General features: G+C 42.1%; 1 long non-coding RNA gene and 1 pseudogene across 1 annotated transcript in view; both read right to left on the bottom strand.

Moving 5' to 3' along the window:
- Positions 1 to 4647: 4647 nt before the first annotated feature.
- LOC144379470 (cytochrome b-like) lies at positions 4648 to 6609 on the bottom strand (annotated as a pseudogene).
- A 618-nt stretch (positions 6610 to 7227) lies between these two features.
- LOC118549805 (uncharacterized) overlaps positions 7228 to 20051 on the bottom strand; it is a 77734-nt gene continuing 64910 nt past the window's right edge. The window contains exons 3-4 of the long non-coding RNA XR_013445937.1: positions 7403 to 7491; positions 7228 to 7287 (exon numbers count right to left, since the gene is read on the bottom strand). This is a non-coding gene — a long non-coding RNA (uncharacterized LOC118549805). The remainder of the gene's footprint in view (positions 7288 to 7402; positions 7492 to 20051) is intronic.

The raw sequence follows: 20051 nt of genomic DNA, 5'->3' as shown, positions 1-20051 counted from the left end.
TGCACCCACTTAGCAATGTCACTTTAATTTCTCAAAAACATTCCCAGCAGATCCCCTCTGTGCCCTGCTCAGGGAGCCTGGCCCTGCTAACAGCCCGGCTGGGAGGCAGCTGGAGCCTGTCTGTCCTCCTTGCGCGGCGAGAATTCATTAACCGGCCATCAGCTCTTCTGGCACCAGAGACCTCAGTGCTGGGATATCTGGGTACAATGTGTTGAGTGTGCAGAATAGTCCCTGTGGTAGGTCACGGACCGAGTCCCTCCAATGCTGAGGGCCCACAGCCCCTGTGGGACGCTGTCTTTGCTACTTCCTCTGCAAACAGGCCGTTCTGAGCGTATGGCTTTCTTCTCTGGCCACCTTCAGGGCAGAATCAGGGCTGGCTCAGCCCCTGCTGCTGTAAATGTTTGCCTGTCTGCACAATGCTCAGTCATATTAACCAGGAAGCAATGCATCAGAAGCCTTTCTCCTCCCTTACTAGATGTTGTCCAAGCAGGCTCTGAAATGTTCTCTGTTCAAAAACCTCAGATGTCCAAATATTTACCAAGAATGTGATCAACATTCCCTCGTTCAGCACAGCCAGTGTCCACTGGGTGTTGGGACTAGGAATGGTGCTGATGCAGGCCCTTGGGCATGGAGGCCCACCTCCAGAGAGAGCGGTGTCCCCCTTCCCACCCCAGCTTTCCAATAGAAGTGCCAGCTCCCTGTGACCCTAGACCTTCCATCATGCTGTCTTTGATGTACCTTTGGGAATGACCTCTCCAGCTACACATCACGCATGTGATGTGAGACTCCGGCTACAGGCCTTTTCTCATGACTGGGGTCTATGTGGATCTCTCCACCTGGCATGTCATTTCCAGAAGGCTCTTCTTGGCAGCATCAGGCACATTTCTAAGTCAGGGATGGCAAGTGATTGACTTGTGGGCACAGGTGGAAGTTTTGTAATGACCACATCCATGCTGTGATACGATTTCATGGATTTGCCATTGGTCTATTCAATCATAAATCATAAATGTCACCTCCTCCGTACACCTTCAAGACTCCCACCCTCCAAAGTAAATGTGATCTCTTCCTACCTGCATTCCTTTGGCACCCAAGTCGCTTTTCATTTTCCACCTTGTATAACAATTATTTGAATAGCTTACTGCACTTCCCTGCTAGTCTCTAGGTTCCTTAGGGTCGTGACAGTGTCTCACTCACCTCTGCCATCTCCTTAGAAGGGATCATTCCTCGCTTGGAGTCAGTGCTGTCAAGGTGGCTGCATTGAAGTTCTTTGCTGGGGACAGCCAGCTGAGAGAGCAGACTCGTCTCGAATACTCTTCATGACAAGTATATTTTGAAAGGGGGCTGGTTGATTCTGTGGTCCTGCCCTGGGAGAGGCACTGTTCCAAAACAGGTATCGGGGCTATTGGAGGCACAGGGCAACTTGCTGGGGTGGGAGTGGGGGTGGTAGGGCTGCCAGATAAAATAAAGGCACCCAATTAAGTGGTGCATAGGTACAAATGCATCCTAAATATTGCATGGGACGTACTTATGCTAAAAAACCATTCATTGTTTATCTGAGGTTCAAATTTAACTGAGTGTCCTGTATTTTTAATTCCTAAATTTAACCCTAGGTGGTGGTGCCAGGGAGAAGGTACTAGAGAGTGTCCCCGCAGACTTTCTAAGACCAATTCCGTCCACAAAACTGTGTCTTCCTGGAGGAATAGCCTGGGAGACAGAAGGCATGAGTCCAGCCAAGCTGACTCCTTTCTAGGGTGGTCCACACTCTCAAGCCTCGCGGTGCTTCCAGATGAGGCTCTCTGATGTTCCACCACCAGGTCCCTCATGGACCTGGCTTCCTCTGAAGGCCAGCTTTAGGGAAACCCAGATAGGGGGAAGTTGGGCATAGAAATGGTAGGAAGCCCTTGAAAGGCATTTTAATGCCTTCCATTGTAAGCTTCATTAGGTCTGGACCAAGCCTGTCTCATTCATCATTGGGTCCCCAGTGCCTTGCCTAGGCCCTGGCATAAAGCAGGTACTCAATAAATATTTACTAAATAAATAAAGAGCTTGGTGCTACTGGGCCTTCTCCACCCATGATCGGGCTTACTTCATCCACAGTGATAAAAATGTGCAAGAACAGGAGTTGGCAGTAAGCCTTCCTTTTATAGGGTCATCACTGATTTCCATTACCCAGCAAAGTGTCCAAGTGCATTAGGCTGATTTGGATTTAAAATCAATTAATGCTTCCTCAGGGAATGTGGCTACTAGAAAAGCAAGATAAAACTACATCTTCTTAAGTTAATTTATTTCCATTTAAGGGTAATTAATACTTTTCATTGATGTGAATTTAGAAAACAAGGAAAAGTGCCATGAAGGGGAGAAGCTCCTGTTGCCTCAGGACTGCAGGCAGACTGACTTATCACAGTGACCCTGGGGGACACCTGTGCTTTGTGGGGCTAGTTCCTCACTTCCCTCTGCACTCAGAGTGGCTGGAAACCTTCCTTTTCTCCTGTTTTCTTCTCTTCCACCTCTGCCAAAAGCCCTGATGGAGGATGCAGCCGGATCCTGGATTCTGATCAGAAGTAGGTGTTCATGATTAAGAAGATCCTGGAAGCCAGAGGGGCCATCAAGCAGAGGACAGCCGAAATAGGCAAATGTAACGGGGGCCTGGCTTTGGGGCCATAGAGGTGACATCATGGGGTGGGATCAGTAGACCTCAGTGGACCAGGGACAATTAGAAAGGATTTCCAGCTTTCCGAATTGGTGACTGAGGGAATGGTGAAGTTACCAGCCGGGACTTAGTTGCAAACAACAGAAACAACTTTGGATCTCTAAGAAGAAATGGAATATATTGGATATACATTTATTAGAGCTACCGAATCAGTGTAAAGTTTGGAGAACCAAATCCAGAACACAGGCAGGAACCAAGAAAAGCTGGGACCCAGGTCGTACCACAAGAGCAGCCTGGTCAGGTCACGGCCAAAGCATCCCTGTCCATAGACACTTGCTGCACCTGCTCTCTTCTACCGCTGCTGTGAATCTCTAGCCTTGTGTCACTCTCTGGAAGCAAAATCCTTTTTTGCGTGGTCTGAATGGCCATGCTTAAGTTGTATGCCCATGCCCCAGTCACTAGGGAACAAGTGTGGGTATGTCCGGCTCCCTTTGAACTCACATTTATTGGAATTTCCTCCAAATAGGATAAAGGATCAGATGATAGGAAACTCCCCACTCCCACCAAAAAGAGAGACAGCAATGACTGCATTAAGGTAGGGGACTACAGGAGGAAGGGCAGGTTTGTATGTTCGGTTTTGAGCATCCTGAGTATTAGACGCCCATCAGTATCCAGGTGGAGCTGTGGAGAGAGGTTGACATCAGAGATGCTGCTCCAGGAGCTGTCTTCAAAGAGGTGACAAGTCATTGGTATAGCATCTTGCCTGGGTCCCTGTGGCTTCTCCAGCCATCCTTGCATTCCACATCTTCAATAACGGACTTCTTCTGAGAAGCTCAAGACTGAAGGCAAGGGCCCTGCTGGAGATGAAGGTTTGGCTGTGTCCCCTTTTTCCAGAAGTCCCAATTCCTGGTTTGAGTTTCCAGTCATGAAAAATGACTAGCAAATCAAGGAAGTTAGGCTGGTTGGGGCCAAGACATAAAGTCAGTTTTCCCTACAGCTGATGGGAAACAAGCTAGAAGAATTACCCCTCCGTAAGGCTCTGTTGCCTTCATTTCCAGGTTCAGCTCATGCTTCGGAAGCAGAAAAACCTCAGGTTTAGCACAGGGACTCTGGAATGTTCAGAGCTGAGGAGCCTGTGAACTGCAAGGACATTGAGGGATCATTTCGTCCAAGCTTTTATTTTATACACAAGGGCCCAAGGCTCAGAGGATCCCACAAACTGCAGCATCCTTTCGAGCACCCTGATTGTGAAAAAGTGACACAACCTTTCACCCACACCTCTGCCCCCTCCTGCCAACCCTGCCACCCACCTGAGAGGAAGGGAGGCCTTGTGGAGGATGCAGCTGGGTGGAACACCTCCTCTTCCCCAGGAGGCAGTGACGTCTTTCACTCCTAGGAGATTATTAACATGCTGCTATTGTTACATTTTGGCGAGTGGATTCTGAGTTATTCTCCTGTGAGCACTGGTCATGAGTCACTACAGCACATCCTCAGGAAGAGGTTGGCTGGACTCCCAATATGGGAGTGAACTTGGGGCCCAGTGAACTTGGGCTGTGAACTGGAGGCTCTTGTGGTCCCTCCCATCATGGGTGAGGGTTTGATGTAGATGTTATATACATGGGGCAGATCATTAATGTAGGATTATACATGGCATATAGTATGCATGAGTGTAGATATATGTATTTGTAATGTGGTAGGGCACTAATGCATGAATTGCCTAAGTGTGGTCTTTTATTATTGGCTTTAATACTGGCATGGCACAGTAGAGTCATGCTTATCTATTTAAGGGCAGGTACCAGGCAAGAGTTAATTTTTTTAAAATATTTTTTATAAATATTTTATTTATTTATCAGAGAGAAAGAGAGAGAGAGCACAAGCAGGGGGAGCAGCAGAGGGAGAGGGAGAAGCAGGCTCTCTGCCGAGCAGGGAGCCCAATGTGGGGCTCGATCCCAGGACCCTGGGATCATGACCTGAGCTGAAAGCAGATGCTTAACCGACTGAGCTACCCAGGCGTCCCCAGGCAAGAGTTTAAACAGAATTTCAGCTTTGGGTGATGGTGGAGCTGTTGCTTCTTCCTTGAATCTCAGGGAGGATTATTGTCCTCCCTTCCTGGTTTACAAGACTCTTGTTTCCTGAGGTTGTTTTCAATGATACTTGTAATGGGCATGAGAATTTGGAGAATGAAAAAATATCGGATCGATGCTAGTTGACTGATAATGATAAATGGGTATTCAACTAGTTGTCTTCTGAGTCATGTTAGTGTTACTGGGTCTGTTACTGATAATCAGAATAAGCATTGACTAATAATCAGAATAAGCATTGACATACTTTGCTGTTTTGACATATGAAGTATAGGAATAATTGCTAGAAATAAGATAGAGAAGATTGGGGCTAATATTCTAGTTTATTAGGGATCGTGTGGAGGATTGCATAGGGAAATAAGAAGTATCATTCAGGTTTAATATGTGGTGGGGTATTTTGGGGGTTGGCTGGGGTGTTACTGTCTGGGTCTCCTAAGCATTCAGGTGGGAATAGTACTAGAGCAGATGGTATTAGAATAAGGAATAAGAGTCCTAGAAGATCTTTACTTATATAGTATGGGTGGAATGGGATTTTTGTCTGACTCAGATGATATTCCTGATAAGCCGTTAGATCCTGTTTCATGGAGAAATTGTACATGGAATACAACTGCTGAAATAATGAATGGGAGGATGAAGTGGAAGGCAAAGAATTGGACTAGATCACTTTCTCTACTGAGAATCTTGTTCCTGTCCATCCTACTAGGCTACTGCCCATGTAGGGAATAGCTGATAAAAGGTTTGTAATGATAGTTGCTCTTCAGAAAGATATTTGTCCCCGTGTAGGTTGTAGCCTATAACTGCTGTGGCTTTTATTGTGAATAATAAGGATAACTCCAATGTCTCATGTTTCTGAGAATGTATATGACCCAGAGTACATGCCTCACCTTACATATATAAATAAGCAGATAAGGGGCACCTGGGTGGCTCAGTCGGTAAAGCATCAGCCTTTGGCTCAGGTCCTGGGATCTAGCCCCGTGTTGGGCTCCCTGTTCGGTGGGGAGCCTGTTTCTCCCTCTCCCTCTACCTGCCGCTCCCCCTGCTTGTGCTCTCTCTCTGTCAAATAAGTAAATAAGATCTTTAAAAAAAAGCAGATAAATATGGAGGCTCCATTAGCATGTATGTCGAATGATTCATCCATAGTTTACATCTTGACAGATAGGAGTTACTGATGAAAAGGCAGTTATTTTATCTGATATATGATGTATAGCTAGGAAGAGGCTGTTAAAATCTGTAGAACTGAACAAACTCCTAAAAGAGAACCCAAAGTTTCATCACGCTAAGATGCCTGATGGGGCTGGAAGGTCAATGAATAAGTTGATGATTTTGATCAATGGGTGGGATTTTCTGATGTTGGTTGTTAATATTCTTACAGTTGAAATATTTAAAAAATATTTTTATTTATTTATTTGACAGAGAGAGAGCACAGCAGGGGGAGCAGCAGGCAGAGGGAGAGGGAGAAGCAGCTCCTCACCAAGTGGGGAGCCAAATGTGGGGCTCAATCCCAGGACCCTGGGATCATGACCTCAGCTGAAAGCAGACGCTTAACCAACTGAACCACCCAGGCACCCCTGTATTCTTGTAGTTGAAATACAATGATGATTTTTCAGGTCATCAGTGATGGTTAAATTCCATGTGGGAATAATCATATATATTGTACTTATTTTAAGTACTATTTTTATATTCAGTTTTGTAGGTTTTTCTCCAAATCTTTCTCCGATTTATGGTGGGTTAGGATTGAGTGGTGGTATTGGTTACAGTATTGAGTTTGGGAGGTTCTTTTTTAGACTTAACAGTTTTTAAAATTTATTTAGGGGGAATGGTTGTGGTTTTCAGTTATACAATGGCCATGGCTAATGAACAGTACCCTGAGATTTGCATATCTAACAAGAGCATTTCAGGAATATTTCTTTCAGGGTTGGTAACAGATGTAATGGTAGCTTTTTATGTTTTAAAGGAAGATGACGTAGAGATTGTATTTAAATTCAATGGTACAGGGGACTGAGTGATTTAAGACGGGGGGATTTAGGATTTTTTCGTGAAGAAGCTGTGGGGATCGCTGCATTATATAGTTGTTGGACCTGGTTGGTGACTGCCACTGTTTGATCGTTATTTACTGGTGTCTTGGTTATTATGGAGATTACTCACAGAAATTAAATAGGAGTAAGCTTAGGGTTGTATAATCAGAAAGGAGCAGAAGTAGTTTAATTAGGCCTTTTTGTTTAGAAATTAGGGTGGAGGCTCTTATTTGAAAATAAGAGATGGATTTTGGTACCACATTTTCTAGTGAAATTAGGTCTAGTAGTAGTGATGCTGATTTTTGGCTTGCTGACAAGTTCAGAAATGGTGGTAGGTGGTATATAAGAGTGAGAAAATATCCTAAGAGATTTGAGAATTTAAATAGGCTTGAAGGATAAATTTAAGTTTTGTGTTGCCAGGATGAAACCTGTAATTGTCACAGTAAGGACCGTTAATTTCAGATAATAGGACAGTTTATCTGTTGAATGGTCGTTGGAGTAATATTGCAGAAGATTAAAAATCCTTCGAAGATGCGTCCACCTAGGAGGCATTTAATAGAGTTAATCAGGAAAGGGTTCTTTTCACTGATTAAAACCTTTCTCCCCCCTCCCATCCCCCTCTTCCCAACTTTTACATCAGCAAACTGAATGTTTACCTCTAGTAATCTGCCAAAGTTGATGAAATTGAAACCCTCAGCATCTTCTTTGGTTGCTTTCTCTCTCCATTCCAACCCTGTGTGTGCCTCTGTTAGACAAATCAGAGATTCCAGGTGTGTAGTAGTGATTGGTGAGCTCTTTAACCATTGGCTCTGTTTCTGGAGCTCAAGGTAAAAATCGAAGAATTTGAGCAGTTTCTGTGGATAGCCTTGGAGAGACAAACTGTCGAGAATAACCAACGTACTTTCTCAATAGCTGATGGGGAATTGGATCTATTGTTTCTCCAGGAACCACCTTTAATCTTTCTGATGATGGTTTCAGAAACCACTTTTATATTCAGATTTTGTCCTAGGTTTTCCTTCTTTAAATAACCAGTCTCTCTCTCTTTGCATACAGAGTTCTTTCCCTTATTGTTTCCAGTTGTCTTAATTACATTTACTAAAATTATTCACATTTCTTTGTTCTTAGATTACCCATAAAACTTCATTAGACAAAGTTCTAAGGGGTTTTTGTCTTTTCCAAAAAGTTTGCCATGGAGATAACATGAACTTACTTGACTTCCAGTAAACACAGGCAGAGTAGGTTTTACATTTAATGCTGATAATTCTAAGGAGATGACCAACAACCTTAAGTTAGCCTTAATACTGAATATTTTTCAAGATCCTGTGATTTGAAAAACATTTGGGTTAGTTTGTACTTTGGAGTTCTAGAACACTCCATTCTTACAAGCACTTGCCTTTGAACCAACTAAATAGAGCTCTTTTACAAATCAATCTTAGCAATGCCATCCAGAGGTAGAGAAAATATTTCACATTTACAACATAAATGGACACACATACAAATACACAAACAAGATACAAACAACATTTAAAGGCTCAATTTCCAAATATCTCCTGTTTACAGAACAAATCTAAGTGCAAGATGATATTACAATTTATGGATCTGTTAAATGGTCATTTTTCTCTGAAGTCTAATGAATATTGTGGCCAAGCAGTGTTGCAAAAAAAAAAAAAAAAAAAAAAAAAAAATTGCCTAATTTTGGAGAAGACAGCCCGGAGAGCTGCATACAGGGACCCAATGGTCATTTCCTACTTTCCAATTAGAACACGGCTGGTTTTATTCAAAGACACCAAAAGCTGCCACAACAAACAACCCAGATGAATCCCAGAGGACCTCTGTGAGCACTGGTTCCTTCCCAAAGGTTGGGGCTTCACAGACTGAACCAAACAGCTTCCTAGTTTCTAGTTCTTCCCTAAAAGCTGGAGCTTCAATGATCGAACTAAATGGCTTCCTAGTCAGACTTTTTTCAGTCATGCAAGAAAAGAAGGCTAGGAGAACCAACCCCCCTATTCGGAGGCTACCACATGGAAGAAATATAAGAGAGCCAAACCGAGTGGGAGGAAGAAATCAGCTCACGTGCCTTGGCACACAAAGTACCCCCCAAGAGACGTCTGTCCAAACTGAAACCAAAACCGGCTTCCTTGTACAGAAGTTAAATTCAACCCCGAAGTTTGGTGGCACCCAGTCAGCATGGGGCCCCGGGGACTGTCCCTAGGACAAAGAGCCTAGGCAACTGCTTGGCCTCCTCCCTGGACTCCTGTTACCATCTGGGGGTTGATGAACCACAGGCAGAGAGCTCCTGGCAGGCTCACCAAATTTGTCACGGAACCTAAGTTTGCCTGCAGTAAAGACCACGCTGAGACATGCAGTGCGCGGCAAGGAAAGGGTTTATTTAAGAGGCAGCCAAACAAGAGGATGGGAGGGCAAACCTCACATCGCCTCTCCAAAGAGGGAGAGTCGGGGAAATTTAAAGGCAAACAAAAACGGGTCCAGATAAAAAGTTGCAGCTGTGCTTATTAGTGTGCAGCTGGGATGAGTCCCATTCATCCTGTGGTTGCCGGTTTCCTATGCACTGAGTTCTGTGCCTTCTCCAAAGACCTTGACCTGTCCAGGGTTCATGCAGCCCACGGACAAACAGCCAGGCCTCACAGACAACCAGGGGGGGCCTGGGGTTGGTGGAACAGAGCATTCACTATTGAGACAGGATCCGGGGAGAGTCTGTCGTGACACCCAGATTCGAGACAGGCTACGGTCACCCTCATGCCATGGGATGGTGTCAGCTTTTCAACACTTCTGATATTTGCTAAGAAACTGGTAGTGTCAGGGAGGACACCCTCATGAAGTGGCAGCAGAGTACAAAGGAGACAGATGGGGGAGGTGGACCCCCCCAAACTTCCTGGCAATCAAACAGCATCCTCTCACTTCCCCTGGCCCTGCAGGCCAGGTTTTCCCACTCAGGGACTGCAGGAGCCACACAGAAGAAGTTCCCTCTTCCAGGAGAGCATTAGGCTAGGGGCAGGACACTACGACGTCCCCGTTTTGCTCATCAGCATGCAGGGTGGCCTTGGTAAGCCTTGTCTCTTTGGACATCTGGTTCCTGGTCTGTAAAGATAAGGATTTGGCTTTTGCATTTATCAACTCTTCCTCAAGTGCCTCTTCTGTGCCAGGCTTGTGTTCAGTGCAAGGGACATAGTGATGCTCAAGATGGTCCTTGCTTTTCGGATGCTTAAGGTCCAGTGAATAATACACTGAATAAGGAATAACAGGTATGCTAATATCGATGACAGAGGACTAGAGGAGGGCAACAGGAATATTTAACAGGAGATCTAATCAGCTTGCTGGGGAGGAGGGGCGGGTTAGGGAAGGCTTCCTGGAGGTAGTGACACTTAAGCCAAAGAAGGAACATAAATGAGAAGGTGGAGAGAGGAAAGGTGCTAATGGCTCAGAATGGGGAGTTGTTTTCCCCAGAACCTCCATTTCTTGAGGGCAAGAATTCTGTCTTGATCTTCTTCACATGCCCTGGCTGGAAACTGGTGGGCCTTGGATATGGATTTGCTGGCTGGATGGCCATCCATCATTGCATAACCTTGTGAAGCAGTTCTCGTGACCCAGACCTTACAGCCTGCTCTTGGTGGAGCCTCATCTGCTGGCTTCCAGATCAGTGCGATGTCCAGATGTCAGGGTCAGATGAGGTTCCAGAGGCAACAGGAGATTGAGAAGAGCTGCTGACCACATGAAAAAGGGTAATAATTTCTGTAGCTTTCCTCCCCCCCGCCCCTTCCAAGTGGCAACTATTGGGTCTTTGGCTCTCAGAATAGCTGTCTGGCTGCCTCATTTTCTGCTCAGATATAATTTCAGAGCATGGACTTTACACTTTTGTGCTTGCCCTTTCCATCTGTGCCTGAATTGCCAATTCAAAGGAGCCATCCTCCCTCCTGTCTGGAAGCCAGAGAGGGGCCTTCCCCATGGGCCCTGGGGAGCCCAATGGCTCTGCTGGGGTCAGACAGGGCTGGAGGGCTCTCCATAGCCCCCCATCAGACCCTCCCAGAGCCGCCAGGGAATCACAGGTGGCTTGCCTGGGAGGGCAGGTACATTTCCATATTAACTGATTATTTAGCAGCGGTTAAAAAGGTTGATGAGTCCCAAACCCAGCACATTATACTGATCCCTAAACAAAAATAAGTGCTGCCATCTCTGCCACGGGGTCTTGGGGCCATTTCTACTCGGACCTGAATGTTCATTATTTTGGAGGAAGTGCCCCTGATCTTTTGATCTTATTCTGAATCAATCCCTTATCCCTAAGGACCCTCACTACCACCTCCCCCATCTCCTGGGTCACGTGAACAGAGCATTCACTATTGAGACAGGATCCGGGGAGAGTCTGTCGTGACACCCAGATTCGAGACAGGCTACGGTCACCCTCATGCCATCCTGTTTCCGGTTCTGCGCCCCACTTGGTCAGTTACAGTGACCCGACCTCCTCCTCACATAGCTACATCCCCGAACAGCCCTCTGCTTCATTGTCTCAATTAAAGCATGGTTACAGGCTCGGACATGATGATAAAAGGAAAAATGCTGAAATAAGGGCACAACAATTGCAGGTGGTAGGGGGTTAGATAATCCTGACTGAAAACCTAGGTTAGCAGAACCCACCTCGAGAGTGTGTGGAACAAGACAGTAATGGAGTTGAGTTTATTTAAGAAGAGGCATGCAAGATGATCAGGGGAGATAAATGTCCCTCGACACAGGATTCACTGAAGTGTTCAGAGTTTGATTTGTTGTCTTTCAATGTGTTCAGAAGACAGAGCACACAGTCTGGGCTATCCCATCAAAACTATGGAAACCACCCTGCTTCTTCTCCTACCTGATGTCAGCAGCTTGAGGACGGAGCATGGCTCTTAGCTGGACTTTTTCAAGCCAACTAAGAATTAGCGTTACAGTTGACCCTTGAAGGACACAGGTTTGAACTGTGTCCACTTATATGTGGGTATTTTTTGATAAATTACAGTATGGTCCTCTAAATGTATTTCCTCCTATGATTTTCTTAATAACACTTTTCTTTTCTCTAGCTTACTTTATTGTAAGAATGCAGTATATAATCCATATAACATACAAAAAATATATATTAACCAATTGTTTATGTTATTGGTAAGGCTTCTGACCAACACTAGACCATTGGTAGTTAAGCATTTTGGGGAGTCAAAGTTATACACAGATTTTCCACTGTGGGGGGGCGGGGTTCGTGTCCCTAACCCCCATGTTGTTCAAGAGTTAACTATAGTTTGAAGTCTTAACTGTAATGAAGTGATAGCAAAGCTATTCTGCATAGGAAGAGGTGTGAGATGATATTCAGGCGCTTTCCCCCAGAACTGGTCAGGAAAGGGCCCTGTGACCATTGGCTAGTCACTGGCAAAGAGAATGTGGTCTGGAGCTAGTCACATGGGAGAAGGATGGACACATAGATCAAACTCAGACCCTGCTAGCAATATTCCATCTCCAACCTCTCCACTACCTCTCCTTAGACCACAGGTCAGGAATAGGAGAAGGGAAGGGGAGGGTAAAAGCCTGAGGGGTGAGGAAGGGGTCAGCACAAAGATGACCAGGCATGATTGCTCTCAACCTTAGAATGGCAAGGGTTCACTCAAGCATTCACAGATTTCCTTAACATGTTGTAGATATAACTCCTTCTTGACCTAAGTGCCACTGCTCAGAGTAACAAACAAAAAATTTCCTCCTCCCTAGGGGAAGTGGCAGCTCTTATGATTTGCTCTAGGTGTCTGCTTTAACAGACTGTCCTCATTGCCTGTTCTGGGATTTGGCCAACACATCTGCATTTGTGCCTTTCATATTTGGTCTCTATATACTTTTGAGAGTTCTTTTCATCACATTCCTAGGTTTTTAGTCTACCCTGCCTTCTTAGATCTTCTCCAGCTCACCACAACTTTCTATGGACATAGGGAATAATCTTGCACAAAGGAAGTTCTCCCAGTCTGTGGCTTACCTTATTATTTTCTTAATGTGTCCTTCAAAGAGCAAAAGTTTATAATTTTGAGAAAATCCAGTTCTTCAAATGCATTTTTTTTACTTTTATGAAATGTGCTTTCTTGGTTCTGAGAAATCTTTGCCTACTCCCAAGGTTGCAAATATTTTCTCCTCTATATTCTTCTAGAACTCTCATATTGTTTTTTTTTTTTTTTTTTTAAAGATTTTATTTATTTGACAGAGAGATACAGACAGAGAGTACAGAATGGCAGAGGGAGAGGGAGAAGCAGGCTCCCCACTGAGCAGAGAGCCCGATGTGGGACTCGATCCCAGGACACTGGGACCATGACCTGAGCTGAAGGCAGACGCTTAACCGACTGAGCCACCCAGGTGCCCCAAGAACTCTCATATTGTTAAGTGATATATTTAGGTCTATGATCCCTGTCTTGTTAGTTATTCTGTATGGTGTGACACAAGGATGAATGCCACTTTTTCCCATAGAGATAGCCATTTGACTGAACACTTGCTGAAAGGACTTTTCTTTCCCCTGAGGAACTGCCTTGGCTCCTTTGCAGAATATCCAGCAACCAAATACGTGTGGTGCTATTTCTGAATTCTGTATTTTTTCCATTGATTTCCATGTGTATCTTTTCATTGAAATGGTACCATCTTTATCATTATGATTTTATAGTTAGTTTTTTTCTCTCTCTCTTTTTAAATTTTATTATGTTATGTTAGTCACCATACAATACATCATTAGTTTTTGATGTAGTGTTCCATGATTCATTGTTTTCGTATAACACCCAGTGCTCCATGCAGTACGTGCCCTCCTTAATACCCACCACCGGGCTAACCCATCTCCCTGCGCCCCTCCCCTCTAAAACCCTGTTTGTTTCTCAGAGTCCATAGTCTCTCATGGTTCAGCTCTCCCTCCGATTTCCCTCCTTTCATTTTTCCCTTCCTTCTCCTAATGTCCTCCATGCTATTCCTTATGTTCCACAAATAAGTGAAACCATATGATAACTGACTTTCTCTGATTGACTTATTTCACTTAGCATAATCTCCTCCAGTCCCATCCATGTTGTTGTAAAAGTTGGGTATTCATCCTTTCTGATGGCTGAGTAATATTCCATTGTATATATGGACCACATCTTCTTTATCCATTCATCTGTTGAAGGGCATCTCGGCTCTTTCCACAGTTTGGCTATTGCGGACATTGCTGCTATGAACATTGGGGTGCATATGGCCCTTCTTTTCACTACATCTGTGTCTTTGGAGTAAATACCCAGGAATGCAATTGCTGGGTCATAGGGTAGCTCTATTTTAAAATTTTTGAGGAACCTCCACACTGTTTTCCAAAGTGGCAGTACCAACTTGCATTCCCACCAACAGTGTAAGAGGGTTCCCCTTTCTCCACAACCTCTCCAACATTTGTTGTTTCTTTCCCTGTCCATTTTTGCCATTCTAACTGGTGTAAGGTGGTATCTCAATGTGGTTTTGATTTGAATTTCCCTGATGGCTAATGATGATGAACATTTTTTCATGTGTCTGTTAGCCATTTGTATGTCTTCTTCAGATAAATGTCTTTTCATATCTTCTGCCCATTTTTTGACTTGATTGTTTTTTGGGTGTTGAGTTTGAGAAGTTCTTTATAGATCTTGGATACCAGCCCTTTATCTGTAGTGTCATTTGCAAATATCTTCTCCCATTCTGTGGGTTGCCTCTTTGTTTTGTTGACTGTTTCTTTTGCTGTGCAGAAGATTTTTATCTTGATGAAGTCCCAAAAGTTCATTTTTGCTTTTGTTTCACTAGCTTTTGGAGATGTATCTTGAAAGAAGTTGCTGTGGCCGATGTCAAAGAGGTTACTGCCTATGTTCTCCTCTAGGATTTTGATGGATTCCTGTCTCACATTGAGGTCTTTCATCCACTTTGAGTTTATCTTTTTGTATGGTGTTAGAGAATGGTCGAGTTTCATTCTTCTGCATGTGGCTGTCCAATTTTCCCAGCACCATTTATTGAAGAGACTGTCTTTTTTTCATTGCATGTTTTTTCCTGCTTTGTCAAAGATTATTTGACCATAGAGTTGAGGGTCCATATCTGGGTTCTCTATTCTGTTCCATTGGTCTATATGTCTGTTTTTGTGCCAGTACCATGCTGTCTTGGTGATCACAGCTTTGAGCTTGAAATTGGGCAATGTGATGCCCTCAGCTTTGTTTTTCTTTTTCAACATTTCCTTGGCGATTCGGGGTCTTTTCTGATTCCATACAAATTTTAGGACTGTTTGTTCCAGCACTTTGAAAAATGTCAAGGTCCCTAGAAAACAGGTGCATCTTGCTTGGGTTCTGGTCAATAATTTGGACTCTATACATTCCCTCAACCACCCATCAACAGAATGACTAGGAGGAGGAACCCCCAAAATAGAAAAGACTCAGAGATTGTGACTTATGCTGCAGATTTACAAATGGATGCAGATATAACCAAGATGTCGGAGATGGAATTCAGGCTAGCAATTGTGAAGACAATAGCTAGAATGGAGAAATCAATTAATGGCAACATAGAGTCTCTAAGGGCAGAAATGAAAGCTGAATTGGCAGAACTTAAAAATGCTATCAATGAGATCCAATCCAATCTAGATAATCTAACAGCTAGGGTAAGTGAGGCAGAAGAATGAATAAGTGACCTGGAAGACAATATAATAGATAAACAGGGAAAAGAGGAGGCCAGGGAAAAACAACTCAGAATCCATGAAAATAGAATCAGAGAAATAAGTGACACCATGAAGCGTTCCAATGTCAGAATAATTGGAATCCCAGAGGGAGTGCAGAGAGAGAGAGGAGTAGAAGATGTACTTGAGCAAATTGTAGCTGAGAACTTTCCTCATCTGGGGAATGAAACAAACATTCGCATCCTAGAGGCAGAGAGGACCCCTCCCAAGATCAAGGAAAACAGACCAACACCACGGCATGTAATAGTAAAACTTGTAAATCTTAGAACCAAGGAAACCATCTTAAGGGCAGTGAGGGGGAAGAGATTCCTTGCGTACAGAGGGAGGAACATCAGCATAACGTCAGACCTATCCACAGAGACCTGGCAAGCCAGAAAGGCCTGGCAAGACATATTCAGAGTACTAAATGAGAAGAACATGCAGCCAAGAATACTTTATCTGGCAAGGCTGTCATTTAGAATGGATGGAGAGAGGCAGAGCTTCCAAGACCGGCAGAAATTGAAAGAATATGTGACCACTAAGCCGGCCCTGCAAGAAATATTAAGGGGGGTTCTATAAAAGGAGAAAGACCCCAAGAGTCATATACAACAGAAATTTACAGGGACAATCTATTAAAACAACATCTTCACAGGCAACATGATGACAATAAATTCATATCTTTCAATAATCACTCTCAACGTGAATGGCCTAAATGCTCCCATAAAATGGCACAGCGTTGCAGATTGGATAAAAAGACAGGACCCATCCATATGCTGCCTACAAGAGACTCATTTTGAACCTAAAGATACATCCAGACTGAAAGTGAAGGGATGGAGATCCATTTTCCATGCCAACGGACCTCAAAAGAAAGCTGGGGTAGCAATTCTTATATCAGACAAATTAGATTTTAAACTAAAGTCTGTAATTAGAGACACAGAAGGACACTATATCATTCTTATAGTTAGTTTTAAAATTGGAGAATATAGGGGCACCTGGGTGACGCAGTTGGTTAAGCGTCTGAATCTTGGTTTCAGCTCAGGTCCTGATCTCAGGGTTGTGAGATCCAGCCCAGCATCATGTTGCTCATAGAGCTTGACTCCCTCTCCCTCTGCCCCTGCCCCACACACATGCGGCGTGCTCTCCCTTTCTCTCAAATAAATAAATGAATCTTTAAAAAAATAAAACAAAATAAATTTGGAGAGTGTAGAAAGTCCTCCAATTTTGTTCTTTAAAAAAATTGGATTTTCATGGGTATTAAGGAGGGCACCTGTGGTGATGAGCACTGGGTGTTATATGCAACTAATGAATCATTGAACACTACATTGGAAACTAATGATGTACGATATGTTGGCTAACTGAACATAATAAAAAAATTGGATTTTCCAAGCCTTTGTATTTTGAAATAAATTCTACAATTAGCTTGCCAATTTGTGTTTTTTAAAAGTCCACTTGAATTTTGATTGAGATTGTGAGAAATCTAGAGTTTATTTTGGAGAGAATGGCCATCTTAACGATATCAAGTCTTCCAACTCTTAGCTGTGGTACATCTTTCCATTTATTTAGGTCTTTAATTTCCCTCATCAATTTTTAATTTTCAGCATATAAGATCTTGGACATATTTTGTTAGATAAATATCTAAGTGATTTTTGTTGGGGGTGGCACTATCAAAATCTCTCACACACAATTTGCCCTATTATTAACATCTTTCACTGGTAGTGTATGTTTGTTTAAATTAATGAATCAGTATTTTCTGCAAGAGATAGTGGAAAAATTGGTATAATTTCATCCTTAAATATTTGGTAGAATTCACGAGTAAAATTATATGGCCCTGGTGCCTTTTCTTTTTGAAGGTTATTAGTTTTTTATTGAGTTTCCTAAATAGCAAACCTATTCAGATTATCTATTTCTCCTGTGTGAGTTTTGGTGTTGGTGACTTTCAAGGAATTATTTCATTTATTCTAAGTTATTAAATCTGTGAACATAGAGCTACTCACTGTACTCCTTTATTAAACTTTAGTGTCCGTGGGATCAGTAGATGAGGCTTCATTTATTTCTAATATTGGAGTTTTTTTTTTTTTCTGGTTAGTCTGCCTAGAGATTTATCAAGTTTATTCATTTTTTTCAAAATACCAGCTTTTGATGTTGTTGATTTTCTATATTGATTTCCTGTTTTCAACTTTGTTTATTATATGCTTTAATTTTTATTTCTTTTCTTCTGCTTGATTTAGGATTAAATTGCTCTTCTTTCTCTAGTGTCCTACTGTAGAAGCTTCGATTATTGATTTTAAATCTTTTTTTCTAACATATACATTCAATGATATAAATGTCTCTATAAGCACTGCTTCCTCTGCATCCCACACATTTTGGTAAGTTGTATTCTTATTTTCACTTGGTTAAAAATATTTCTCTTGAGACTTCTTCTTTGACCCATGTGTTATTCAGAAGTGTATTATTTAAACTCCAGATATTTGGAGATTTTCCCAACTATCTTTCTGTTATTGATTTTTAATTTAATTCCATGATGATTTGAGAATACACTCTATATGATTTCTGTTCCCTTACATTTGTCTTATAAGGTGTGTTTCATGGCCCACGATGTGCTCTATCTTCACAAATGGTCCATGTAAGCTTGAGAAGAATGTAAATTCTGCTGGTTTTGGATGGAGTATTTTAGAAATGTCAATAAGATCAAGCTGATTGATAATGCCATTCAGGTCAACTACATCCTTACTGATTTTCTGTCTGCTTGATTTATCAATTCCTGAAAAAGGTGTGTTGAAGTCTCCAACTGTAATAGTAGATTTTGTCTATTTCTCTTTGAATTATATCACCTTTTGACTCAGATATTTTGATGTTCTGTTGTTAGACGCCTATACGTTTCGGATTGTTATATCTTGGAGAATTGATCCCTTTATCGTTATGTAATGACGCTTTTTATCCTTGATAGTTTTCTATATTCTGAAGTGTGCTTTGTCTGAAATTAATATAGTCATTCCAGCTTGCTTTCATTTAGCATTAGCATGGTATAGTTTTTTCATCTGTTTGTGCTTAATATATCTGAGTCTTTATATCTAAAGTGGGTTTCTTGTAGGTAACAGTTCAGTCTTTTTTTTTATTCAGTCAAACAACCTTTTAATTGATATATTTAGACCATTCACATTTAAAGCAATTATTGATATAGTTGGATGAATATATCTACCATATTTGTAATTCTTTTCTATTATTACATTTGTTCTTTGTTCCGTTTTTTCCCTCCCTCTTTCTGGCTTTTCTGGTTGTAAATAGACATTTCATATGATTTCATTTTATCTCTCCTCTTAACATATCAAATATGCTTCTTTATTACATTTTTGTAATGATTGCCCTAGAGTTTGCAACATACGTTTTTAAATTAATCTGAGTATATCTTTAAATAACATTATACTACTTCTCATGTATGTGTATGGGTCTCTTATAACAGAGGACTCCTAATTTTTGTCTCCCATTCCTTATGATAGAGCTGTCATTTGTTTCACTTTTCCAGAATTATATCCACCCAATGCATCGCTATTATTACTACTTACACAAATGGTTACATCTTATATCATTTAAGAACAAGAAAAATTAAAAATTTCCTTTACTCTCATTTGTTTTTTTCTCTAATACTCTTCCTTTCTTTACCTAATAAAAAACTTCTTAAAAAATGATGGCTCACCTTGTGCCATCTCTTTCTTCTAAATGTGAATCCCCCTCCAATTTCTGTATGCTCTTAGGTGACTTCAACTGGTGTTTTTTTTAAATATCTTCTTCAAAGTGTATAATTTTTGCCTCAGGAGGGTTGGTCCAATACAAGCTACTCCATTACCATAAGTAAAGCTCCTTGTTTAAGGCTATTAGATTCATTTTCATAAGAAGTATTGCTTTGTAATTTTTCTGCCTTGATCACTTTTGTCAGTTCAGGTTATGCTGACTTCATAGAAAGAGTTTAACCATCATTTTCAAATATGGATTTGGACTTTTTTTTCTTACCTTAACCAAATTTCCTTACATTTGTCCTCATTTAATCATTCATTCCATCAGTATTTCTTTAGATTCTACTATATGCTACCTGGGCTAGGTGCTGGGGACTCAAAGGTGAGTAAACTCTGCTCCCTGCTCCTCAGGAGTTCCTGCTGACAGTCACACCATCATATCCTACAGTCTTATCACACATGACGTCATGTCCGAGCCCCACAGAAAACCTGTGAAATCCGCAGAACCAGTATTTCACTCCCCACATACCAGACTTGCTGGCCTCCCCAGTGTTGTTTGGAGAACTTTAATCATCATGAAATCAGTGTTTCCCTCCTGTTGCTGGTCTGGAGCACACTACATAAATTTAGCCATGTGAGAAATAGCTGAACTACAGATTAATAGTCAGAGCTCATATTTGATTGATTAATCTGTTTAGGGTTTTATCGTGACCTAACATATTGAGAAAATATTTCTACATAGATGGTCCCAAAGGCCTATCACTGAACTTTTTTTTCAGCTGCTTTCAAGGATGAGTTCTGCAATAGCTCGTGTTGGGGGTAGCCAACATTTCACTGTCCCTCCCTATAATGCTCCTCCTGCAAGAGGATGGTACTTCCTTTCCCCAGTAA

The sequence above is a fragment of the Halichoerus grypus genome, chromosome 1 (genome assembly GCF_964656455.1).
Source record: "Halichoerus grypus chromosome 1, mHalGry1.hap1.1, whole genome shotgun sequence".
Taxonomy (NCBI): Eukaryota; Metazoa; Chordata; class Mammalia; order Carnivora; family Phocidae; genus Halichoerus; species Halichoerus grypus.
Note: the sequence above shows the minus strand (reverse complement) of the source record. Positions and strands in the feature narration are given on the sequence as shown.